Source organism: Gorilla gorilla, chromosome 18, assembly GCF_029281585.2.
Source record: "Gorilla gorilla gorilla isolate KB3781 chromosome 18, NHGRI_mGorGor1-v2.1_pri, whole genome shotgun sequence".
NCBI lineage: Eukaryota > Metazoa > Chordata > Mammalia > Primates > Hominidae > Gorilla > Gorilla gorilla.
Genome location: NC_073242.2, coordinates 33,039,199 through 33,066,559, shown reverse-complemented (window position 1 = coordinate 33,066,559; position 27,361 = coordinate 33,039,199). Strand labels below are relative to the sequence as shown.

The window sequence follows — 27,361 nt, the reverse complement described above, 5'->3', positions numbered from 1 at the left end:
GTAATTTAGTAGAGCATTTCTAAGAACTCAAATCGAGTTACAGCATCTCAGCTTTTTAAATTAATCTAAGGGGTATATAGATACTATGATCATTTAAAAAAACAGATTTTCATTTGAATTGCAGATTAATGCTTGTTCTTTCAGATAAAGTTTGAACAAATATCTAATAGACTAAAACTTTGTATATTTTGAATTTTACCAAAGTGACTCAAAGACTGGGAAAGTATATTTTAGATTTTAATGATGAGGTCAAAATCCTGGATTTGAGTTCTGCGTAGTTTAGTTAAGTAATTACATGGAAAATTTCTGTGCCAGGATCCCAGACCCCTGCAAATTGTATCACTTCTAAAATCAGTTATAGAGCTGAAGTTTTTAAAATGTTAATTTCTGGAGGCACCCCTTATCAGCTCCTGGAAAAAATAATTAAAAATGTATCTAACATAATATAGCTTTTTCTATTTTCTGAAATGATTCTATTTTTTAAGAAGTAGTGAGCTTTGTTCTTTGCTAATTAATTCTTCAAAGGTAGTGTCATTCAAAGTGGAGAAAAAAGTTACAGCGTAGATGTCAGGGAGAGAGGAAGCAGCTCTTTTAGATGATGGTAAACATGTGGCACCGATGAAAGAAGCCTGAGTCCCTTGCAGAGTTTGTCTCTGGGCTTGTCCGGCTCACTCCTGTTGCACCATGTAAGATGACAAGATTGCTTTCAGGTATACAGTATTTCCACTCATTTAATTTCCAGTTTTTTTAATGATTGATAAATATAATTCAAAAAGGAGCATTAAATAATAGGGCATTAAATAATCTCTATCTAGATTTAGTTGAATTAAGGGAAGAATTTGTCTGAGTGTAGAAAGTATAAAACAGTTAAAATGCATTTGTTTAAATGTGGGTAGAATTTAGGCTGAAGTGTTGCCTAGCAGATACAATGAATTTGATAATTGATTATAAGTTTTACATATATATGTAAGCAGATGAGATATTTCTAATGTGCTTCATCTGTAGTTTCTATAGTTTTAAGTAGCTGACAAATCTTGTTTATGCTCCCTATTGAATAATCTTTCTTAATGGACAGAGAAAGCAGAAGCTATTCACCTAGTTCTTCCTCCTGTTAATAAAATCTAAGTTTCACCCTGCATCTCAAAGTTAGCAAAATGGTGTACAGAAATTCTAAGAGAGTGGGAATTATGTGGTTTGTAAATTTCTTTAATTAGTGTGTTTTCCGTGAAACTGCAGTATATAATACAGGTAGAATAGGGGTTTTGGTCAGGGAATAGTGGAAAGCAGGGCTGGCGCTCCGCTGCACTCCAGGAGCATCATTCTAAAAGCCAGTGTTCCATGCTGTCATTAATGAATGTGGAGTCTTTTTTGGAGAAACAAAGGATAAATTACCCATCTATCTATCCTTTTTGTTACAGCTTTATGCTAATTATTTGCTTGTATGATAAACACTGACATTTCCTATCAGAATTATTTTAAATATATAAAGCCACTTTAAACATCACCAGGAATAATAATAGCACTGCTGGTTAGGGCACCCCGTAGGTCTAAAATAGTCTTCTTATCTTACCAAAGAGAACTTGCCTGACTTTGTAAGATTATGATAACAAAGGCTACCTGAAAGGCAGTGCATGGAAGGTAAATTGTTGGGTATACCCAGTCCTGCCACAGCGTTGTTTCTCTCCCATGTTAAGACATACAGTCAGATTACAGTGACTTAGAGAATAATAACCACACTGAGAATAATTAAACATCAAGTGCTTATGGTGAAATGAGTCCACATTATCAGGCAAGTGTGGTTCCACTTGGGGCCTGACTTGGGAGACTCCCTTGTAGAGGATTCAAGATGCCCTCTGTGCTATTAATAATGGAAAATGGCTCTGTGACCTTGGGCAAGTTACTTAAGCTTGTTAACACTCTACCTGCCTGTAAAATGCTCCATTATAGAGTTGTTCTGAGGATGAATGAAGATGCTACATATAAAGTACACATTATAAATTGCCTATAGATGTTAAGCCATGGAACAATATCTTCCTTCAAAAGAAAGGGCAATAATTGGCAGTGCAGGTGTCATGAGAACCACACCTTTGTTCTGAACTTGAGTGAAACTCAAACTACATCAGGCGTCATTTCACCATTTTAAAAGTAAATACTGGAAATGAAATGGACAAATTTCATCATTTTAACTATCAGCTGTTGAATGTCTCTGCTTTTGGATACTTTTCTTACCATTTTACCCAAAACAGAACCATCTTCACTTTTCAAAATCTGAAAAACAAAAAAGAGAAGGTAAAATGACTGAATACTGTGGTTTGTTTTTTGATCTTTTGTTTTCATGATTATTGCTTCTCTATCAGAATAAGAATATTTACAAACTGTACTGAATGCACTATTTACAACAGTGCTTACAAGTAGTGTCTAATGTAGATATAAATTGGGTATGATATGTTCAGAACATGTGACAGGGAATCATGTCAGGCAAAATTTACTAAAAGTTTATTGGTTAGTACAATTGTTCTTTTGAGAACAAAAACATGACAGTTTAGAGGCAAGCTGAAATTTATTTATTTATTTATTTATTTATTTATTTGAGACGAGTCTCGCTCTGTCTTCCAGGCTGCAGTGCAGTGGCGCAATCTTGGCCCACTGCAACCTCCGCCTCCTGGGTTCAAGTAATTCTGCCTCAGCCTCCCGGGTAGCTGGGATTATAGGCATGTCTACCACGCCCAGCTAATTTTTGTATTTCTAGTAGAGACAGGGTTTTACCATGTTGGCCAAGCTGGTCTCAAACTCCTGACCTCAAGTGATCTGCCTGCTTCGGCCTCCCAAAGTGTTGGATTACAGGTGTGACTCACTGTGCCTGGCCGGCAACCTGAGATTTAGAAAAGGAATAACTATTTCTAAGGAATTCTGAAGCACGTGTCACCAGCAGTTAGCTCTAACAAGAGATTTTTATTGATTATATGTCCAGTGTAGGAGTTCATTGGATTCTTTTAGAGAAAAAGTCTAAAAAAGAAGTACTATTGCAGGGGAGAAAAGATAATAAAAGGTTTTCAAATGGATGCCCTCGAGTAGCTGTAAAATAGCCTACATATTGTGGCAAGAGATGTAGACCTTTGGGTTTTATTTGTGGTAAGTTCATAAGCTTACATCTTCTGTAAAATGTCACTTTCATACTTGGTCTATAGAATTCTCTAAAATCGACAGTAAAGAATATGCTATGGTACAGAATGTTGTGTTTAATACCAACCTTTAGAGAATTTACTTAAAACTTCCTAGTATGTTTTTTAAAAAATCATTTTGGGTCCCTGTTCCTAAGCTTTTTACATTCTTTGGTGTTTGCAAGCCAGAAGGACCTCTTGGAGCTGTCAAGCTCCATTCTTCTTGCTGTACATGGAAGTAGTTTTCTTTATATTTGTCCTGAATTCACTTAGGTTTCAAGACATACCTCTCATTCTAGAATTCTAAGCACTTGGACTACAGTTCTTTAGTCATCATTAGCATTTATTATCTTAACTTTGTATTAGAAGAATCATTGTTTTAGTCTACCTATAGCCTATTTCCATTGATTTTCTTTAGTTGTGTTATTTAAATGCAATGATTATGACCTTATAAATTATGCTAAGAGAAGATGCAGAGTGGCCTTGCAGTTCAGTACTGACCATTCTGCATGAAATCCAGCACTTAAAACAATGCCAGACATAGAGTGTATGTGCAATAAACGTTTGAGTTAATGAATTCCTTTAGGGCAGATTGTGGTTGTAATATTTTCAGTATTAAGTGACCAAGCATTCAGTTCTGGTAGTTTAGCTAAGCATTCAGGTTTCATTTGAAGCTAATAAACAGACCACTGTGCAATCCAGGAAGACCGGTTTGTTCACTTTCCCATCCAGTAGTAATTTACTTTTGTAGTTGTGTTTATATAGAGTAAAGGTCAAAGGAAAAGGTGTATTTGAAGCAGTTACAACAATTGGTTTGCAATAGTGAAAGATTTTCAGTATGCTAATTAAAACGGGACAATTCAAATGGGATATTATAAAATGTAAACTGTTCTTTTTGTAAACAGCTTTATTGAGGTATAATTGGCATCCAGTAAACTGCACATTTAAAGTGTACAATTTAATCAGTTCTGACATGTACACCCATGAAACTATCACCCCAATAAGGATGATGAACATATCCATCACCCCCCAAAATTTCTTTGTATGGCTTTGTAATCCTTCCTGCATGCTCCTTTGCCCCTCTTTCCAGGCAACCACTGGTCTGCTTTCTGTCTCTGTAGATTAGTTTGCCTGTTCGAGGGTTTTGTATAAGTGGAATCATATCGTATGTACTCTTTTTTGTTTGACTTCTTTCAATCAGCCTAATTATTTTGAGATTTGTCCATGTTGTTGAGTACATCAATAGTTCATTTCTTCTTAGACATAGTTGGTTGTGTAGATATGCCACAATTTGTATATCTGTTCACTGTTTTTGTTGTTGTTGTTGTTGATGTGTTTACTGTTGATGGCCATTTGGGTATTTCCAGTTTTGGGCTATTACAAATAAAATCAATCTGAACATTTATATGCAAGTCTTGGTATGGACTCTGTTATCTCTTGGGTAAATACCTAGGAGTAGGATGGATGGGTGTCTGTTTAACTTTTTTTTCAGAACTGCCAAACTGTTTCCAAGTTGTCATTTCCTTTTATATTCCCAACTGCAGTACATGAGAATTCCAGTTGCTCTGTCTGGAATTTGGTATGGTCAGTCTTTTCACATTATTCATTCTAATAGATGTGTAGAAGTAGCTCATTGTGGTTTTAATTTGCATTTTCCTAATGACTAATGGCATTGAGCATATTTTCATGTACTTATTTGCCAATACTTGGTAAAGTATCAAATCTTTTATATGTTTATTTATTGGGTTGTTTGTTTTCTTATTATTACTGAGTTTTGAGAGTTCTTTGTATACTCTGGATATAGAGTATCAGATTTATGATTTGCAATATTTTATCTCAGCCTATGACTTATCTTTTCACCCTCTTAACATTCTTTCAAAGAGCAGTTCTTAATTTTGATAAAGTTCAATTTATCAATTTTTTATTTTATGCATTGTGTTTTTGGTGTTAGAACTAGGAGCTCCACCTAACCTGAGGTCACAGAAGGTATCTCCTTTGTTTTCTTGTAGAATTTTGATAGTTTTGGGTTTACACTTTGGTATATGACCCATTTTGACTTAAATTTTGCAATATGGCCCATTTAGATTTAGTTGTTGCATGTGGTGAAAGATGTAGATCAAAGTTCATATTTCTTGCATATGGCTATTTAGTTGTTCCAGCACCATTTGTTGAAATGACTATTCTCACTTCACTGAGTTGCCTTTGCATCTTTATAAAAAAATCAGTTGTTCATAAATGTGGGCCTATTTTGGCCTCTGTTTTGTTTCATTAATCTATTTGTCTTCACACCAGTACCACACTGTCTTAATTACTGTAGCCTTATAATGAGTCTTGAAATCTAGTAGTGTTAGTCCTCCAACTTTTTAATTTTTTACAAAGTTGTTTGAGCTATTCTGGGTCCTTTGCATATCCATTTGGAGTTTAGAATCAGCTTTTCAAGTTATACAAAACAGCCTGCTGGGATTTTTGACTGAGATATTGATAGTCAGTTTGGAGAGAATTGACTTCTTAACAACATTAAGTCTGAGTCTTCCAAACCAAGAACATGTTATTTCTCTCAATTTATTTATATTTTTTAAAATTTCTCTAGGCAGTGTTTTTAAAGTAGAGCTCTTACACATCTTTTGTCAGATTTATTCTAAATATTTCGTATTTTTTGGTGTTATTAAAATGGTATTTTTTAAATTTTCAATATAAAATTATATGGGTTTTTTTGGTGGGTTTTTTTTTTTTTCCTGTTTTTTTTTTGTTTTTTTTTTGTTTTTTTTTTTTTAAGACAGAGGGTCTGTCACCCAGGCTGGAGTGCAGTGGCATAATCTCAGCTCACTGCAACCTCCGCCTCCTTGGCTCAGGTGATCCTCCTAAGTAGCTGGAACCACAGGTGCATACCACCATGTCCGGCTAATTTTTTTGTATTTTTTTGTAGAGACAGGGTTTCACCCTGTTGGCCTGACTGGTCAAGTGATCTCTCTACCTCGGCCTTCCAAAATGCTAGGATTACAAGTGTGAGTTACCATGCCCAGCCGTATTCTGCATCTTTTCTTTTCTTTTTTTTTTTTTTTTTTTTGAGACAGAGTCTCACTGTGTCGTCCAGGCTGGAGTGCAGTGGCACGATCTCGGCTCACTGCAGCCTCCGCCTCCTTGGTTCCAGCAATTCTCCTGCCTCAGCCTCCCAGGTAGCTGGGATTACAGGCACACACCACCACGCCCAGCTAATTTTTGTATTTTTAGTAGAGATGGGATTTCACTGTGTTGGCCAGGCTGGTCTCGAACTCCTGACCTCAGGTGAACCCACCTCGGACTCCCAAAGTGCTAGGATTACAGGTGTGAGCCGCTGTGCCCAGCCATTCTGCATCTTTTCTATACTCACTACTAGCTTTTTTTGTAGAGTTTATTGGATTTTCATAATCATGTTATTTTTAAACGAAGACAGTTTTACTTCTTCCTTTCTAATCTGAGTGCCTATTACTTATTTTTCTTGCCTTATTGAACTGAGCAGAACCTCTAGCAGAGCCTGTGTAATGTTGAATAGAAATGTAAAAGTGGACATGCTTGTCTTGTTCCTCATATTAAAGGGAAAACACTAAGTCTTTTATTATTAAGTGTGATGTTAGCTATAAGTTTATTGTGGACTCCTTTATCAGGTTGAGGATGTTCTCTTCTATTCCTAGTTTGCTGAGAGTTTTTAATCAGGAATGGATGTTGGATTTTGTTAGATATTTTTGAGCATCTATTGAGATAATCATATGGTTGTTATTTTTTAATTCGTTAATAGGGTGAATTATATTGTGTATCGCATGGTAAACCAGCCTTACATTCCTAGGATAAACCCCATTTGGTCCTGTACCTTTTCTTATGTGTTGAATTTAATTTGTTAAAATTTTGTTTAGAATTTTTATATCTCTGCTCATGAGGGACATAAGAGCCTCTTGTAGTGTCTTTGGTTTTGGTATCAAGTTAATGCTGGCCTAATAGAACAAGATGGGGAGGATTTTCTCCTGTTCAATTTTATGAAAGAATTTAGATAGAATTGGTATTACATTTTTCCTTAAACATCTGCTAGAATTCACCAGTGAAGCTATTTGGATCTAATGTTTTCTTTGAGAGATTTTAAACTACAAATTCAATTTTTAAAATAGATCTGTGGTTATTCAGGTTATTTATTTCTTCTTGAGTGAGTTTAGTAGTATCTTTCAAGGTATTTGTCCATTTCATCTAAGTTGTTGAATTTATTGGCTTAAAGTTTTTCATAATATTCCCCTATTAGCATAGAATCTATGATGATGTTGCCTCTCTCACTCCTGATATTGGTAATCTGTGTCTTCTCTCTTTTTTCCTGATCAGTCCAACTGGAGGTTTATCAATTTTATTTACCTTCTCAAAGAACCAGCTTTTGGTTTATTGATTTTTCTCGATTTTTTTGTTTTCTGTTTCATTGATTTTTCTGCTCTTTTCTTCACTGCTTTCTCTTTTCTGCTTACTCTCTCTGTGGGTACACATAATTATGTAGGTTTTTTTTTTTTTTGCTAAGTTTTTCTAATTTTAAGGGTAAAGTGCAGTTCATTTCAGGTGCTGATTTGAGCTGTTTCCTCTCTAAGACATATAAGATATTGAGGCTCAGAGAAGTTAAGACAGAAAGTTAAGATATATAGCCTATGTCCTTTTTCTTATAGTGTAATAACTATGGTAGAAGCAAGTAGAGGTGCAGAGGGAATACACAGAATAGTGCTTAGCTTGTGAGGAGTGGCATGAGGAGAGCCCCTTGGAGAAGTTGGTGTCTCAGGTATCGTATTTTGGTGAATTCTATGGATAAATCTATCAGACCAAACCCAAATTATTAGTTCTTAAAGTTTATTTTACATTGACTACAGATCTCCTTCTTGGTTGCTGTATTGTGAAAAATGAGTTAGAATATGCCAGGAGTAATTTTGCACACAGCTGATGTTCCTTTGGGTTTGATTGACAAATCTACTTTCAATTTCTATTAACACTGTTTGTGGTGGTCATGGTAACTGTAGCTGTAATAGTTTTGGCAAGTGTTGCTGACAAGATTCTGTTGAAGAGGAGGAAAACTTGGGGGTAGAGTGAGGTGAGATTATTATAAAGATCTACATCAGTATCCCACTGAAAACTTAGGGTCACTTAGTAACAGGTATTTCTCCAATAAACTATTCCTTGTTTAAGACAAGTTCTGAGTTTTTTTAAAAAAGGATTTTCATCATTAAAAAGGCATAGAATTCTATGATTTTTTAAATAAGTGGAGTGAAACCAGCCTAATGTAATAACATCTTCTCAGTGTCCCTATTAGAAAGTTTGAGTTCCTCTCCAATTTAAATCAAGGTACTATATTTAGGTATTTTGAAAAATACATAACAGCTGTTTGCTGAGAGGCACTAATGGGACTGGTGGTCAATTGTAGGGAAGAAACAAAAGGAGAAAAATAGAGGAGTTATTTTCAAATGGCCATGAGGGCAGAGGGTTTGTGTGTATTATTTTAGTTTCTCTTTAAAGAAAAATAAAGTGCAACCTGAGTCTTTTAAAAAAAAAAAAGAAATTGTGGTTGAAAGAGCAAGCTGCTCCTTTGATAGTTTGATTTTCAAAGTTAAAACTTAATTTTGTAGAGGAGAAAACAGCAAGTGGGCTAAGCAGCTAGTTTTGTGACGGTGCAAGAACCAGAATCCAGACTCTTGAGTCACGAAACTGGGTTCTAATCCTGACTCTTAATCACGGGCTTAACGTCACCTCTTCATTGGTAAAGTGGAGATGATAATGATACCTTTCTTCCAGTTGGGGGTGAAATGAGAAAATGTGTTGAGTTATCACTCGTACATGTTTAATATTTTGGGTAGGGAACCATTTTCCCCCCTCTCAAGGACTCGAGAAAATAATTAAGGGTCATATACAGATAAGAAGCTATTTACTTTAGAGTTTTTGTGTTTTCTAGAGTAAATTCAACTCACCCACCACATCTACGTTTAGACTTACAGATATTATTTATTCTAATTAAACAAATGCAACTGAATTTCCATGTGTTTATACTTGCTTTAAAAACTGTTAGCTCTTCAGTGTTAAAGATTGGCTCTTTAGTTTCATTTGTTCTCAAACTCTCTGTGTCCAGCAAACAATGCAGTATGTTAAAACATGGTATTATTTCTCTTGTTACATGCCTTGGAGTTTAATAATATTCACATAGTATGTGTGTCTGCCTTTTTCCCTTTCATGGTAGGTACTTTAGAATGTGCAATTTTCTCTATCTGGGGGCATGCTGTTGCATTAGCTTTAAGGTGAAAGGAGAAAGTGAAGTAGAGCATGTTGAGTGATACAAAGTCTTGGAGTAGAGAGACCATTTGTATATCAGCTCCCTTTGCCAGGAGTGCCCTCTCTTTCTTCCACATCTGCCTCTACTTTACAATCTTATTCTTTGAGACTCAGCTCCAGCACCTACTTCCTCTGGGATCCCTTTGCTGATCCTTGGCCAGTTGTGTTAAAACCCCTCCCTCTGCACACCTCCTTGCTTTCACAGCACTTTGCTCTCATCTAATATTCTTTACCACACTATGTTGTGATGTCTGTTTTCTTGTCTGGCTTCCTTACTTACCTTAAAGTCAGAGAATAGGTCTTACTCATCTCCATATCCCAGCACCCAGCAAAACTCCTGATCAAAGGTGCACAGGGAAATTTTATTGAATAGGAAGCCTTGAGTTCAGTGAATCAAGTTCAGAGAGTGATGAGAATATACAATTTATCCTAACAAGGGTGTTTCTTCTTCCATATTTGGAGGGGGGATATGGGGGGGGGTGTTTGTTTTTTCACTAAGGAAATGTCTGAGCTATAAGAATGAGTTCAGGGATTTCCTTAGTGCCCTTGACAGCCCTTGTGCCTTTACTCAGTGCTGATTAGATTCAGGGACTTTATGGGACCCTGGAATACACCCATGGATTCCTGTTTCCATTGCTGAAATCAGGAGAAACGGAATCCTGCTGCAGTATACTACACACTGCAGTTATACACATTGGCCAGTTTGCTACAAATATAGTCTGCTTCTAATGCCTTCGTCAAAGTCAGTCCAGCCAAGGATTGGCATAAATTAGCCCAGTTTGCTACAAATATAGTCTGCTTCTAATGCCTTCGTCAAAGTCAGTCCAGCCAAGGATTGGCATAAATTAGGTGTTGAAATAGAAATTATTGAAATTGAAAGAGTAGCAGTTTTAAAGTGGCCTCTGTTTCTCTATCTTTACTGTAGAGAAATATTAAGAATTTAAGCTCTCTGCAGTCAGGTGAATTTGTAACTTCCCTGTGGGAGAAACTCTGCCTGGTTTCTGGCTGCTGAGACATAGAAACCATGATTTAGTATTGGCTGGGATTGAGGAAAAAAATAATGAAATGACATGATAAAGTGACATTTGTACTAAAGTATAATCTCCCTACTTCATAGATGACAGTTTCTTTTCAGAGGGTGCTCTTAACCAGAGTGAAAAAACTTATAAAAATTACAAATGAATTTTGACATGTTACAGAGTGGAGGGTGTGTTTAGGTATGAGGCCAGGCCCTGAACTGAAATTTAGCCAGAAAGACTGAACACTGTGTATTTATTCAGATAGGAAGGACCCCTAAAGGTGTGACTGTCTGGGCTGAGCATAGAATGAGCACTTTCTCTTTTATTACCTTTTCACCATTTCTAAGGGTTTCTGATAGAGACATCAGGGAGCAACATGACATGGTCTCATTTACTCCTGAAATTCATGTTCTCCACAGCAGCAGAAGCGCTGGTGAGCAAGTAGACTTTACAAGGAAGCTTATGCAGTAGACTGATGCCTGTACATTTTACACTCAGGCAGGATGACATGTTGCAGTTCTGTGAGTCTCTTCCTGTAGCAGAGCCTTAGCTTTCAGATGTATCAATAAATCTCAGTACTATTTGAAGGCTTCATTATTCAAAGTGTTGGGGTTTCGCTTTATAAGCAAAAAGTACCCCATTTGTCATAAGGAATCCAAACCAAAAAAATGAGAATTGTTTTCGTTTATATGCAGTTATTTCCAGCAGTAAGTTGTGAGAAAGGTTTTTAAAACATAAGCGTGAGAACCTCAGTAAATTTTATATGAGATCTTTTCCTTTAGGATTTACTTAATGCAGGGATGTAGGCACCGCAGTCCATTTTCACGGAATAGCTATTCCATTCATTGGCTAGCCCTCCCAATTCGGATGTTTGATTGATCATATCTACATTTTGTTGGCCTGCCGTGTTGAAGACATTGTAGCTGAGTAGTTAGAGGACACTTGGCACTGAAGCGTATTGACATTTCTGCTTCGTTATCGTTGTTAGAACTTAGGGCTGTCAGGATGCCATCAGTGCCCCTTTCTTGGTCTGATAATTAGGAGTGGAGGGAGTGGATGAAAGTACGAGGCCATCTGTTTAAAAAAAAGTAAGTGAACTGATGCCCAGAACTAATGGAAAATTTAGTGTTATAGAAGTCAGTAAACTCTCAGAAAGTGAGCATTCTAATTAAGAATGAAAAATGGAACCCATTATTTCTTTCCTTTGAGTGAAAATAACTGAGCTGATAGAGGCCTTGGGAAGTTCTCATACTACCCCTTGTACCTCATTGCTGTCTTTTAAATTAGACCAGAGAAGTTTCTCCTTTGTCTCTTTCCTAAATTGTTGATGACATCTTTTATAAAAGGTCATCAGAAAGGAATGATGTTTACTTTAAAAAAAGAAAAGTTGCACTTTGTATAGCTATGCCCTGATTAGATGTATCCTTCTCTTATGTTTTTTTTTTTTTTGAGACAGGGTCTTGCTCTGTTGCCCAGGCATCAGTGCGGTGGCATAACCATGGCTCACTGCAGCCTTAAACTCCTGTGCTCAAGTAATCCTCCTGCCTCAGCCTCCTGAGTAGCTGGAACTATAGGCACGTGCTACCGTACCCAGCTAATTTTTAAAATTTTTTGTAAAGATGGGGTCTCACTATGTTGCCCAGGCTGGTCTCAAACTCCTGGCCTTAAGTGATCCTCTCACCTCGGCCTCCCAAAGTGCTGGGATTACAGGTGTGAGCCACAGCACCTGGACTCTTATGGGTATTTTAGATTTGTGAATTAATAAGATGCTGTCCTTTTGTCAATGAAAACTCTAGTACTTATGAAAAAATAAGCTTTACTGTTATTATTAAAGTTAAGGTGTTCTTAAAGATGTAAAGTTAAATGCTGTCATTCTGTCTCTTCACACTAAGAACAAAAAGCAAGTGATTGTGAAGTATTTCAGTGGGTTGAACCTTAAGGTAGAGCTTGCCTCTCCTAGTATTATAAGGAGCACTTTCCCTAGTTGCTATGGAAACAAATATGAATTGTTGAAAGTTATGATGTAGATTGTGATACAGATCTGCTGTGAAAGATAGATGTTGCAAACTAAGTCTCTTAATGCTACCACAATAATGATTTCAAGAACAGATATTTACTGTATACTTGTGTGTGTGGTAGGTACTGTGCTAGAAACCTGGGAATGGAGGTGAAAAGGCAAGGTTCTCAACCCCATGGAGCTCAGATTCTCCTGGTAAATAATAAACAGACACATGGACTAGAGCAGGAGGTAGATAGAATGGCAGTGAGTGCCAGGTGCAGTGGGAGTGCTGCTGAGGGGAGTTGGGGAGTGCTTGCCGTGACTTTAAGGATGTGTAGCAATTTGCCAGTAGAGAGGTGGGACGAAGGTGGTGTTCCTACAAGGGAAACTGCATAGGTAAGGGCTGAGAGGTGAGGAGTTACTTTAAATCAGTTCTTTCAAATCACTATACTTCTTACCAATACTGTTAAGAAATATTTGGGGGATCTTAAATTTTTGAATTCATGGGCTGATCGAGTGTAGACTGAATCAGCCTATCAGCTACGCCACTTGACTGTAACTATGTGAGTGAGTTATTTAGCCTCTCCAAACCTCATGGGGTTGCTGTGAGGATTAAATGGGAGACTCTCTGTAAAGGGTAGAGCTCAAAGTTTGACATTTAGTAAGCTCTAAGTAAACATGAATTGCTTTTTGGCAGTAACAATATTATCTTCTGGTAATTTTGAAGGCTTTTGTAAGAGTGAGGGTATCATGTTTTCAAAACGTTTCCCATGCTTGCTGGATGACAAATCTTGTTTGTAGTACCCTATTGAATACCTAGTATGAGGTCAGCATTGGGCTGGGACTCAGTGAGGGGAATTATACATCGCTCCTATCCCTAGGCAGCTTCCAACTTAGTTGAGAATGAAAATGGACAAATAGAAAATAAGAGTAAAATTGTATGTTCAAGTGTGCTAAATGGCTGCATACAGGTTTTCAGTATATCACAGTAGTAGTATTGCTTGTGTGGCCCATTTACTGTTTTCCAGGAGGTCTAGGCGTAGGTTACCAGAGAGAAACAGAACATAGAAATGGCAGTTAAAACCAAAAGAGTTGAAAACTCAGAAAAAAAAATGTAATAGAAAAGAGCTTAGCTGGGTATGGTGGCACATGCCAGTAATCCCAGCTACTCGTGCGGCTGAAGCAGCAGAATCACTTGAACCTGAGAGGTGGAGATTACAGTGAGCCGAGACCATGCCACTGCACTCCATCCTGGGTGACAGAGCAAGACTCTGTCTCAAACAAAAAAACAAAAACGGAGGAAAAAGTCTTTTCTGTGTGGTGGACCTGCTGGCCGTAAGAGAGAAGCAGTTGCCTCTGTGGTGTGATTCTGGGGCTGACGCCTAGAATCTCTCTCTCATTCACGCCTAGAATCTCTCTCCCATGGAATTGAAATTCCATCATTTTGCAGGACCACCAGGAGTAGCCAACCACACATCTGTCATTTTCATTTTAGCACGAAGGGGTTTATCATATTATTTCCAGACAATAGTTTTGGACCAGATACAAGGTTTAAGAACACTAGGCATAGAATAAATGGTGAGCACAGTTGGGGAAGAGGGGTGAATGTACTAGATGACAGACTTCATTTTGGTCTCTAGGACACTCTCCAACAAATAGTTCAAGAACCAATTCTGCATGACTGCCTTGTGCCAGCTACTGTGTTAGAAACTAGGGATAGATGCATAGGTGAAAAGATGAGCTCCTCCACCTCCGTGAGCTTTAGGCTTATGGACAGATGGAAAGATAAAGATAAACAGATAAATGTAATGCACATGGGGAACAGTTGCTGGAGAGGAGGATACAGGGTCAGCATACCCAGTGTGAGGTACACCAAGGAAGAGGGCACAGTAGGTGTTGTCGGGATCTGTAGAAGACATGCCTGCCTTTAGTCTAACACCGCTTTATCGTCTTCTCCAAGTGTCTAGTCCCAGGTAAGGACAGGAAGACCTGAACTTTTGTTTCAGATATTGGCCACCCCTGCCTTCTATTCCTATCACTGCGTCTCTACCAGGGACCCCTTTTCTGCAGTGGGTCCAGGCCACAGCAGTGGACTGTGGTTCTTCCAGGGTTGGTGCTTAGAGTAAATGGAGCTAATAATTTCTACCTGGCTTCAGTCTTTAGACCAGGGTCACATGCTTCTGGGAGCCCTGGATCTGAAAGAACTGCTGGGCCCGATGCTAGATGCTGTGAAGGAGTAGTATTGGGGTGGGTTAAAGAACATTCAGGAAATGGAATTATTTACAGTTTTGCATGTCTCTATTGCTCTTTCCTAGACAGAGCAAGTATATATGGAGTCCTCTACCACACGTGAATCTTGAATATTTTTGAATAAGATGAACTTCTAGCGTTCGGGAAAGAACACTGTGAGGACGTGAGGTTGAGTTTCATCATAAGCTTAAGTTCATTTAACAACCCTTGATAGAACATTTCTAAATGCATAGTAGTAACATACTGAATTATGCAGGGAGAGAATTTAGAGCCAATGGACAACATAATCATCTGTCTGGCTGTGTACATGTTAGCTGTTAAAGTCAATATGTGAGAGATGGTCAAGTAAGCTAACTGCTGGGGAACTTGGCCACTTTGTAGAAATTTGGAAAGTAACATTTAAGACTCCTACCCCAGGAGGTTACTTCTCTCTCCCCTTGGATTGGAGATTCTGGATGCATTTTATTTTTATTTTTAAAGAGAATACTCAGTTATTTCTGAGAATAGAAAATAATTATTAGAGTCACATTCTGAAAAGCTGTATTTATTGGTGAACTTGATATGTGTGTGTTCATATGTTTTAATCAAAATGATTTCATGATGATAGCAGCAACTTCACCAACAAAGAAAACCTTTCCCCCATCGTCTCCCCTGCCGAATACAGTAGCTTGATATTTGGGACTTTTAAGGCCAGAAGTGTTAATGTCTGTTATTTACTGGAAGCATATGTGCACCCCTCTATAGTAATTCGAAAATTGTATAATCCACTTTAAACTTTGTACCCATTTCTATTTTATTTGTCATTTTTTCTATTCCTGGCTTGATTTAAGTAGCAAAATTATTAGAAGAAATTGATCTTTAGAGGATTTAAGGCTTACCTGTCTAAAGGCTTAAATATAATTTCTTCATTGTTTCTTAGCAATTTCTATAAAAATATGGTATTATTTTTATACAGGAAGCTGAAAAAGCAGGCTGTTCCCAAGGAAGCTGTTGTGTAGTTCCTTCCTTTCTAAAGTTTAAGCTGAATGCTTTTCCTCACTCTAAGTTCAAGGGCTTAGTTTACGCGCATAAAAATAAACTGAACAGCACCTGCCACTTAGTCACAAAAGAGAATGTCTCGAAGCCACTAAGCAAACGGATGTACTCAGTTTAAGTTTCTGAGATGCTTGAAGTGTGTGGTTAAAAAAAAAAATTAATTTCAAAATGAATAGTATGAGGAAATCAAGAAGAAAACATAAACCAAAAGGTGAGGTTTGATACCTGAATTGGGTACATTTTAATTGCAGAATTGTCATCACTGCAGATACTGGTACTTAATACGTTCAAATAGTTCAGTACTGTCCACTCTAAATAGCTATTTTAATATGGACAGCTTGCCGAAGTCCATGGTACCTTGTTAAAGTCCTTGTTGACACTGATGGAGAAGATGAGATCACCGAGTTGTCCATTTTTATTTAGTATAAGTAATTGTCCCTGGTTACCATAAGAACCGTGGAAGCTATGTTTTTGTAAACTTCTTTCAAAGTTCTGAAGTCAGTAGGAAATTATCTAGAAACTCCTGTTTTATTCATGAATGTTGCCTGTAAAGAAATGTAGAGGTCCTGCTAAAAATTATAGAGTACTTCTTGTTATCAGTAGAGTACTATGAGCTGACAGTATAAAGAATATCAAATACAAATTCCAGTGTTTGCCAGGGAACCATACACATGGCTCAAGATTTTCATCACAAATCAGCCAAACAGCATCTTAAATTCTGTTCCTGAGTCAGAAAAGGAGAGGAAAAAGGAAACCATAAGGGTCAATATGGTTTGCCCTTTAATCTCAAAATCATTTTAATGATCCTTAGAGTAGAGCTTGTGTCTTATTTACTCTACTACCTTGAAATATGGACTTACTAGAAACATCAAAACAGTGTCTGGAGAAGTCTCAAAGTCTGAGCTGGGCTCCCTATGAAGGGGCAAGGCAAGCTTATCTTCAGGAAAGTCCTGGGGTAAAGCCAGACCAGCAGCCTTGAAGCCCTGGTGGCTGAGAGCTAATCCACCTGGACCAGATATGTGCAGAGGCCAAAACCACATGGCTGGTTCCCTGGTAGAGTTTTTGTCAGTGCGAGTTTAGGCCTTGGGTCAGGGTGGGCAAATAGGAAACAGAATGGATCCTATAAGAGGCGGTAGAGTAGTGAAGGAGCTCTGAAGGCAGTCAGGGAGGTAGGGTTCTAGTGCCAGCTTTGTCAGCAACTAGTTTTGTGACATTAGACAAATCTCTTCATGTCTTTGGGCCTCCACTTCCTCATTTATAAACTGGGGGAGCTGAATCCCATAACCTCAGAGGTCCTGGCCCCTTTCAGCTTCAAAGTGCTGTGATTCCAGGCTCTCTACCAGTACAGTGCCATGCCTTCCATTTTGCAGCAGCCACACCACCCTCTCCTGGAATTTCAGCTTGAAACTCATCCACAGCATGCCCTCAGTCACCAGGTTCTGTCCATTTTTTCTCTAGGAAATGTCTTGTCTTTTTCCTTTCTCCTCCTCGCTGCTCCACGTGAGACCAGGCTTTAGTTATATTTGTCAGGATGACTAAATCACCCTCTTGCCTTCCACCCTTTCTCTGCCCCAAGGCCCCAAACTTGCCCCTATTCCCAGCGTGAATCCCTCCTTTCCCATCCTGTTCCGTCCCATCTCATGCTCTGAATCTCGTCTCCCTTAAACACTACTTCCATCATGAGCATTTTCTTGCTCAGAAATCATCAACCTGCTCTGTGGTTTTTAAGATCCTCTGTAATCTGATCCCACCCTATCCATCTAACTTTGTTTTCTCTTTCTAACACACCCTGCAGTGTAACAATACCGATTTTTTGCTGTTTATATGAGCATTCCATGTTTTTTCCTACTTCTGTAACTTCCTTTGTTTCTTTCCCCTAAATACCTTAGCCTATAAATTTAAGAAATTGAGAGGTAAAAAGAGATAGGATAACTGAATAAAGTTCTGCAGATTGGAGGTGCAGGTGGTAGGGGGAGAGGTGGGGTTAACCCTAGAAAGGAGAAAATAACATTTGGGAGGCAGCAGGGAAAGACAAGTAGATGTTAAACATGCAGAGATTTTGAGTCAGAGAGAAGGAAGTTTTAAGAAGCTTGCTCACATCAAGTGGCCTTTGCCCTTAATAAAATAGAAGCCAAGCTCATCTGCTCAGTGATGAGGGGGTGGTGCTGGGTCCTGAAGGAAGTAGAAAATCCCCACTTGCTGTGGACATTGAGGTGAACATTCACTAGAGGTGAATAAAGAACTTCAGAAACATTGAGAATCCAGTTGAAGTTACTTAACGTGAATTTGGTGGACTCATTTCAGTTTTCTGGATGTGCTTAGTGGTGCTTGGCTTCAAGGACCTGCATGGGCAAACTGAGAGTTGGGTATTGGTATTGCTGAAGTGGCTCTATCCCCTCTACCACCCACTGCCAGCTTCTAAACTAGATGAAGAGGCAAACAAGAGGGAGGGGCTGACTAACATGGAAGAGGGAGGTGCTGAAGCCTCAGAGAGGTGTTGTGTCCATTCATCGTTCACTCCCTGGTTCCCCCTTTTTCTCGGTCCTCTGGCGCCTCTTCCTACCTTTCACCCTCAGTTGATGGCTTTGCTTCCAAATGCTGAAAACACAGAAGGAATGAGAAGAGAACATCTGCAGACTCCACTGCCCCACCCACCTGGGTGTGTGCTTGTGCTCAGCTGTCCCTCCATACGGTGGCTAGGCGCTCTGAGCTCCCGTCCAGGGCGCTCCTTCTTACTGGGTACCATCCCCTCTGACCTCTCAAGGGCATTGCTTCACTGATTTGTGTCCTCCCACCCCATCAGTTCTTCACTGTTCAAGGGCAGTGTGGAGTAGGGGCAGAGTGGGATTTAATCAGTGCTGAAGCTCTGCCGAACAGGTATAAAGAAACAATGGGGTTTAAATGAGTGACCCTGAAGCAGAAAGAGTAAGAGCCCATATCACGGGAGGTAGGAAAGGAAAAAGGTGGCAGGATCAGTGGTGTGGAGACCCCGGTGGGATTAACGGATTGTTGGATCCAGAATTTGAGAGATAGCTAGGAGGCAGTGGTCAGAGGTAGGTGCGTGAAACTGGGGAGATCACAGAGTGTTCCTGGTTTAGGGAATGATCATGAGGTGAGTGGCTGAGGAAGAGTGGATGACGGGGTTCAAAGGTAGGAAATTCAAAGCTGAGGGCTCCAGAGAGCTGGCAGGAAGAGTGGTTTGGAAACAACAGTGATGAGCTGGCTCGCCTCCAAGCCTAGTAAAGCAGGAGGATTGTGAGAGGCAAAAATCACCACCACTTAAAAGGGCTGCAAAGGAAGCAGTGTCTTCCAGGTGAGAGCCAGGTTTCCCTGCTTCTTCTCTTATTCCACCACAGTCTGTTCTTCACATAGAAGTCTGATGTTTTCATTTCTATCTGTCCAGGCCTGTGTGACCTGACCCCTAGCTGAGTTTGCTGTTTCTGCTCCAGGCACTGGCCTGCTTGGTGTGTTGAGCACACCAGGGATATTTTTGCCTTGGGGGCCGTTTGCACTTGCTATTGCCATCCAACACTGTTCTCCAGGTATCTTTATAGCTTACTCCCTCACCTCCTTCTGGTCTGTGTTCCAGTGTCTCCATGGACAGAAGTGTCAGGGCTTCTCTGGACACCCTATCTGAAATGGCAGTCTTCCTGCCAAGCAGTTACAACCCCTTTTCCTGCCTTAGTTTGTTCTTCAGCACTTACCACAATTTGACAGTATATATTTTACTTATTTACTTATTGGTATATTACACGAGGGCAGAAATTTCTGTCTAGGTTATTATGTCTTTATTTTTTAATTTTTATTTATGTATTTATTTTGAGACAGAGTTTCACTCTTGTTGCCTAGGCTGGAGTGCAATGGCATGATCTCGGCTCACTGCAACCACCGCCTCCCAGGTTCAAGCCATTCTCTCACCTCAACCTCCCGAGTAGCTGGGATTACAGGTGCCTGCCACCACACCCAGCTAATTTTTGTATTTTTAGTAGAGATGGGGTTTCACCAGGATGGCCAGGCTGGTCTCAAACTCCTGACCTCAGGTGATCCACCCACCTTGGCCTCCCAGAGTGCTGGGATTACAGGCGTGAGCCACCACGCCCAGCCTATGTCTTAATTTTTTTAATTGCTTTTTCCCTACACCTAGCAGAGAAATTGCCAAATAGCAGATGTTTATAAATATGAGTTGAATGTAGAATGAATGAACGAATGGATCAGTAAACAGGTACAGGAGGCCTAAAGAAGGAGGAAATGATTTATTCACAGTAGGTCATTTCAGAATTCAGGATCTAGAGTGGGTGTAGGATGTGATTGTTATTGTGGGATGTTGAAGTGGAGAGAATGGGATGATTCCTGTTGTTGAGGAAGTTGAGTTACTGGGACATTGGATAATTAGAAGGAATTCCAGCTCCTAGCTCGATGGCGGGAGACGACATGGAGAGAAAAACTACCAGTCAGGCCCATAATCATTAAGGAATTTAGGAGGGGCTGGGTGATCAATAGAGAACTCTAACAAAAATTAGAGAAGGGGGTTGGTTTAAAAAAAGCATATCCACAAAGAAAGTAGCAGTTATGAAGTGTTGCCCTCTCCCTACATCAAGCTTGTTTTGTTTCCTTAAATTTTCCAGGTACATTTAGTTAAATGTAAACTCTTCTGGTTTCATAGGTCTCTTGAATTTTTTTTAGAATAAAAAAATTACATACATAGAACTAATGTGTCAATGCTAGTTTTTAAAAGTCTGTTAACTCTGACATGGGATACCAAGAGCCTGTCAGTAAAATTAGTTGCTATGGACTGCCAGTTCCTTTGGATCTTTAGGGTCAAGTAGTAGTATTTGCTTTTCAAACTGTAATAGGTTCAAAATACAGAGTATGATTTATACTGATATATTTGTGGTTGGAAACTTTAATGTTGCCAATGTCTTCCCAATTGACATCCGAATATCTCAATTATGCTTCTGGTAGATTTATTATTTTAAAATGCCCTGCCAGACCATAGTGCTTTACAAAGTTGGCAGCATATTGCTGATGACCTAATTTTTTATTTGGACTCATTGTAAATGTTCTAAATGTTTCAGTATAGAACTATTCATTTTACCCATTTGAAGAGCATTTTAGGTATGTTTTAATACATGGAAGGATTATTTTCTTCTAGCCCAAATAAGCAAAAAACTTTTAAGTATGTATTTTCAATCTCAATTCCCACATTTATTCTATTTTTAGGTTCCACCTACCTTCCAGAACATCAGAAAGAGTAGTCCAATTTCAAACAGGATTTCTTCTGGGTAAAAGCTCGTTTCCTGCCTGCACTTGAGGCTGCGTTCCACCATGCTTGTGCTGGCTCTGAGTTTTGCCTCCCACCCTCAATTTCAACCATTATTTTATCCTATTCTCTGGTTTGCTTCAGTTCAGTTTCTTCCTCTCTGTAGTTTTTTTGGACCAGTAATTTCTAATTATCCTGTAGGTCTCAGTTTAAATGTTGCATTTTCAGGGACGTCTTTGTAGATTCCTTTCTAGTGCATTGGGTCCCCACTGCTGTGTATTGTCATCACTGTGCTTTCCCATCATAATATTGTTACACCTTACTGTAATTATATGCTTCCTGTCCAAATCCATAACTTCCAAGGGGCTATCTGGCTACCTTGTCTGTCTTGTTAATCGCTGTATTTTTCAGCACCTACAATAAATAGTGCCTGGCACACAGAAAGCTCTTCATAGATATTTTTTGAATGAAAGGATGAATGAATGAGAGTGAGTCCTAGGTTATTCCTCCTTGCCACCACAGCCATGGCTAGTGACCACTTAATATAAGTATTTGCAGCACTTGACACAAGTATAGAAAGGATTGGGTCTCCTCTACTGGGAAAAGTCCAGTGCTAACAGTTATTGGGATGATGACCTCAAGTCCTTTTCAGCACCACGCTGACACTACTTGGAATTATGCTACTGAGGGGAGGATCTTGTTCTTGCTACACATTGTACCTACTCTTTCTTCTGAGCAGCAATGTCAGGAGGAGGAATTATCAACTAAATAAGTAGATTTTTGTGAAATATGTATTTTTTTAGTTATTTCCCCAAATCCTACTACTTCAAGTCTGCTGTGATCACATTGCCAAATTTCTGGGTTTTTAAGGTAGAGTTCCAGAAAATAATCATGTGTTATCTGGATGTTTCATACTGTAAGTAAGCATAGTGACAGATAAATATTTTGAACAAATAATCATTCAGTAACCTAATTTGCCCCAATTGATGTAGTTTGATGAAAGTTTATTCAGCACCTTGTACAGGTCCTCAACACCTTTTCTTAAACTCTGCGGCCCAGCTGCATTTTAAATACAGGTTTTTTTGAATTTTAAAAAGATGACATGTACCACCCAATGAAGTTTGAGGCAGTACCCCATAATCAAACATTAATATTTCTGCCTTGAAATAGTCACACTAAATAGGAAATGCACTACAAATAGCCTCAAATCAGCTCAGATTCTGATTTTGCTGCATATAATTCTGGTCAGGTTGGGCCACAGGTGAATTATGAAAAAACTCCTGGTTTTAGACTTTTGGGTCTTTGGAGTTACTTGCAGAGAACTGTAATAGGTGCATATTTTGGTGTGATGATTCTACTGTCTGAGTCTCCCTTGAGTGCTTCCCCTCCCCTCCATGCTCTGGGCCACCATTAGGACAAGCCATGACTGTCACCTGGATCACAGGGGCCTCCTCCCATTCCATCTCCTTGCCTCTTGTTCCTTAGCAATCCATTCTCCAGAGTAATTGGCCTAAAACAAGTTTGGTTCATATTGCTCTTCTTTGTAAATCCTTTCATTGGCTTCTTACTGTTCTACAGATGGGGCACACATTTCTTAATCCATCATACAAAACTCATTATGATCTGGGCCCATTTTACCTCTCCTGCCCTTCAATAGCCACTCCTCATTTTTTTTTCTTGCAAACATATTTCTTCTGTTCCATAGTCCTGCTTACCTATTGACTGTACCTTCTGTCTGAAATAGCTTCTTTATCCTGCCTCCATCCTCACGTCCCTTTTCTAACTCATCTATTTTTCAGGTCTTGGATTAGATTTCACTTCCAAGGAAACCTTTCCCCTCCTAGTTCTAGATTAAATACCCTACCGTTGTGTTTGGGCAATGTCTTATGCACCTGTTGCATTGTGATATAATTATGTTACTAATTCTCTGGAGCAAGCATCTCAACCTTAGCACGATTAACTTTTTTTTATATGCTTATTTCGTGACCTGGTGTTTAACACCCTCCTAAACCTCTGACACTTGACCTGCTGTGCATCTCACACTTGGCCTCTGACATTTGCCTTGCTTTAGCAGTCAGCTTCTGGATGTGGTTCTAAATAATGCATACCAGATTTCTCTACCTTGGCACTATTGACATTTTGAACTGGGTAATTCTTTGTTGGTGGGGGGCGGTGGGGCGGGGGTGGTCATTGTAAGCACCATTGTAAGATGTTTAGCAGCATCCCTAGTCTCTACCCACTAGATGCCAGTAACCCTCCTTCCCATTGTGACAACCAAAAATGTCTCCAGACATTGTCAAACATCCTCAGGGGTGGGGAGGCACAGTCACCCCTGGTTGAGATCTACCAGTCTAGAAGGAAGACTCTTTGAGGAAGGGGCTATGCTTAAGGGCATTTTCATATTCCTGCCTTGGCACACATGGGTCACCTTAAACATATTGAATTAAATTAATAAGGTGGGAAGGAGGGTACTTGGCAAGGAAAGGGATGGATAGACAGATGAAGAGTCTAGCTCAGCTCTCTCGGGACATGGCATATGAGAATATATAGCAAATGATTTTCAAGGGATTGAGGTACCATACATAAGGGGATCAGACTCTGTTCTTCTCTTTGAATAACTACTCCTTTTGCCTTTGGGCCATCCCCCAAGGAATTATTTCCTGCCTTAGAGTTACAGGCCACAGAATCTCCTGATCTGCTGGAGGCTGCCTTAGAATCAACCAGGAAGCATTTGTTAAACCACTGTACAAATAATGGTCACAGATAGGAATCACAAGCAGTCCTTGCCCTCAAGGCGCTCCCAGCCCAGTGAGAAAGACACTGGTGCGTTTTGCCTCTCTGTCCAGAAGACCCTTACACCCTTCCTTTCCTGGCACATTCCTCCTCCTATCCAGTCTTGATCAGGCCTTCCTAATATATGGTCCCATAGCATCTATTCTTTTCCTTCACAGCATTTTTCACAGTTTTAACTATATAGTTTTTTCTGTGTTTTACTTAAATGTTTCTATTCCTTGAGACTAAGTTCAATGGAGAAAGGGACAATGTCTGTTGTGTTCGTTTATGTTTCTCCAGCTCCTGGCACAATAACTGGCACATTGTAGGCATTTAAAACATAATTTATAGACAAATAAGAATGCTTGTGGCTGTCCCTCCAAGAACTTGGATTCCAGTGGAGGAGATGGTGCCAACTGCAGTGCTCAGTTCTGTACCAAAGGGATAGGAAAGTGCACGGTTGGTTTTGGGAGTGAGATGGAGAATAATCTGGACTAGAAAGAAGTACCTGGGATGACTTTATAGGGAAAAAAAAATTAGAAAATCAGGAAGACTAGAAAGGAAAAAAGAAAAGCCATTCATAGGTTTAATATAGACAACCATTTTGGTAAATTTCAGCCTCTTCCCCCTTTTTCTCTTTCTTTAAAAATATGTTACTTCATGCTTTAAAGTATTTCATGAATACAGAAAAACATAGAGAATAATATAACCTCCACCTAGCTTAGTCAAATCTTAACATTTTGCTAGCTTTGATTTACATTAAAAGAAAAAATGATATAAAATAAAATAGAACATTGCACATAGAGTTGATGCTCCCCTGTGTGCCTCTCCCAGATGCCATTCCCTCATCTTCTTTTTTTTTTCTTTTTCTTTTTTTTTTTTTGTGAGACAGGGTCTCATTCTGTCACCCAGGCTGGAGTGCAGCAGCATGATCTCGACTCACTGCCCCCTCCACCTCCCAGGCTCAAGTGATCCTCCCGCCTCAGTCTCCTGAGTAGCTGGGACTACAGGCACACGCCACCACACCCAGCTAGTTTTTGTATTTTTTTTTTTTTATAGAGATGGGGTTTTGCCATGTTGCCCAGTCTGGTCTTGAACTCCTGAACTCAAGCGATCTGCCTGCCTCGGCCTCCCAAAGTGCTGGAATTACAGGCGTTAAGCCACTGTGCCAAGTCTCCCCATCTTCTTTCTGCAGAACCACCATCATCCCGAAGTGTGTGTTTGTCTCTCCCATGTAGGAAAGATGGGGAGGCCTGGCGTGATGGCTTAATGCCTGTAATCCCAGCACTTTGGGGAAACTGAGTTGGGCGGATTGCTTGAGCTCAAGAGTTCGAGACCAGTCTGGGCAACATGGCCAAACCCCATCTCTACAAAAAATACAAAAATTAGCCGGGTGTGGTGGTGCATGCCTGTACACACTATTGATATATATATATATATATATAGTGTAAGTATTTACATATATATATACACACATATATACACACACACATATATATAAAAACTATATATTGTTTGTATATTATTAAAACTACATTTGGTTTGAAGATTTTGAACTTTGCATAGTATGGTATACTGTGTATATATTTCTGTGGCTTGCTTTTTTCATTTAGCCTTTCGTGTGAGATTTAGCCATGTAGATGTGTATAGCAGTAATTCTTTCAGTTTTGTTGTATGATATTTTAGGACTACACTACAGTTTATCCATTCTTCTGTCAATGAGAGGTTTTGGTTATTTTCAACATTGTGGTATGTGTCTCGTGCATGTTTGACAGCTTTTCTAGGGTTTGTACTGTTAAAAGAAAAGCCTTAGACAAATTAAATATAATAGAATTTAATTGAATGAAGAACAGTTTGTGAATCGGGCAGCCCCCAAACTAGACCAGGATTAGAGAAGCTAGGCTTAGTATAGTCATGTGGTTGAAGATTTATGGGCAGAAAAAGAAAGGTGCCATACAGAAAATGGAAGTGAGGTGCAGAAACAGTCGGATTGGTTATAGTTCATTGTTGGTCTTATTTGAATATAGTTTGACAGTTGGCTGCCTCTGATTGGCTGAAACTAGGTGATTGGCACAAGAGTAGGTTATAGTTTGTATTTAGTTAGGTTATAGTTTCTTATGTATAGAGAAACCTTTAAGCTGAATTTAAAATATACAAGGAGGCAGGTTTAGACTAAATTTAATTGAATGGTTTTTCCCTTTTGATCAGTCTCTCAAAATTTCACTTTTGAGAGATTGACCAAAACTTTAGGGATTAATGTCACTTTGGTTTTAAATTTTACTAGGAAATAGTAGACCAGTGGACTTTGCAAGGTGGGAACAAGGACTTCAGATAATTTTTTTTTAAGGGTTAGAGTAGAGGGAACCTTTTTTTGTTGGAATTTTTTGCTTATAGGAGAAAAAATCTGGTCTGTTTTAAACTTTTTTTTTTTTAAGTTTTAGTTTGATTATATCATATTTAGTATAAGTGATTGTATTTTGGTTGGTTTGGTCTGTTGGGGCTTAGTGTAGGAGTTTAGTCTAAAATAATGGCCTCGCATAGCAGCTTTAGGCTAAACTGAATTTAACAGCACCTGCAGGTGGAACAGCTGACATGTAGGGTCCTACATTTCCTCAGCTTCACTGGACGTTGCCAGATCATTCTCCAGAGCAGCTTTGAGGTTTCAGCTCCTGACAGCACTGTCTCAGAATTTCTGTTGCTTCATATTCTTGCCAAGACTTGGTACTGTCAGACTTTCAAATTTTTGCCAGTGTGAAATAGTACATTTCCTTCGTTTCTAGTGAATTTGGGCATCACTTCTTATGTTTATTTGGCTGTTTCCGTTTCCTCTTTTGGGGCTTGTCAGATTTGCTTTTGTATGTTTTTTTTCTTATGTATGTTTATATCCTTATATATCTCAGATTAACCTTTTGTTGATATTTTGCATTTCCTGTTTTCCATAGTTCACATATGTTCTCCATCATGGCTTATCTTTCCACTTTGTGGTATGCTTTGTTGGGTGCCAGTTTCACATTATAATCAAGTCATACTTGTCAGTCTGTTCATTTATGGTTGGTGCTTTTTACATCATGTTTAATCCCTCCGTTCTCTAAGTACTTTGGGGTCATAAAGAGATCCTACCATGTTTCCTTCTAAAAGTTTGTTCTGTTTTTTTTCAGTGTAGGTCTAATCCATGTGCAATTTATTTCTGTGTGTGCATATAAGATAGAGAAAATTTTCCACGTGAGTAAACTGGTTGCACAAGCCAGTGTCACTGATTGCATAGTCTTATCTTTTTCCCCACTGATTTGTGATGCCACCTTATCACGTATTCACAGTTTCCTTCGTATACATGGGCAGCTTCATCGGTTTATAATACGTTCTTTTAAAATAATATATGCTTGTGTCACTTCTGCACTATCTTAATCACTGTGGCTTTATATATTGATACATTATGCAAGGCCCTGTTAAGAACTTTGAGTGGATGGTTATGATTGGAACTTAGTGTGTGGGGGATAGAATAGTGGGTGGTTGTGCTAGGAAAGTAGGTGGATTTGATTTTGTGGAG

General features: G+C 39.0%; 1 protein-coding gene across 17 annotated transcripts in view; it reads left to right on the top strand.

Annotated features, from left to right (window-relative positions):
- MRTFB (myocardin related transcription factor B) overlaps positions 1 to 27,361 on the top strand; it is a 197,591-nt gene that overhangs the window by 22,424 nt on the left and 147,806 nt on the right. The gene's annotated exons all lie outside the window — the stretch shown is intronic.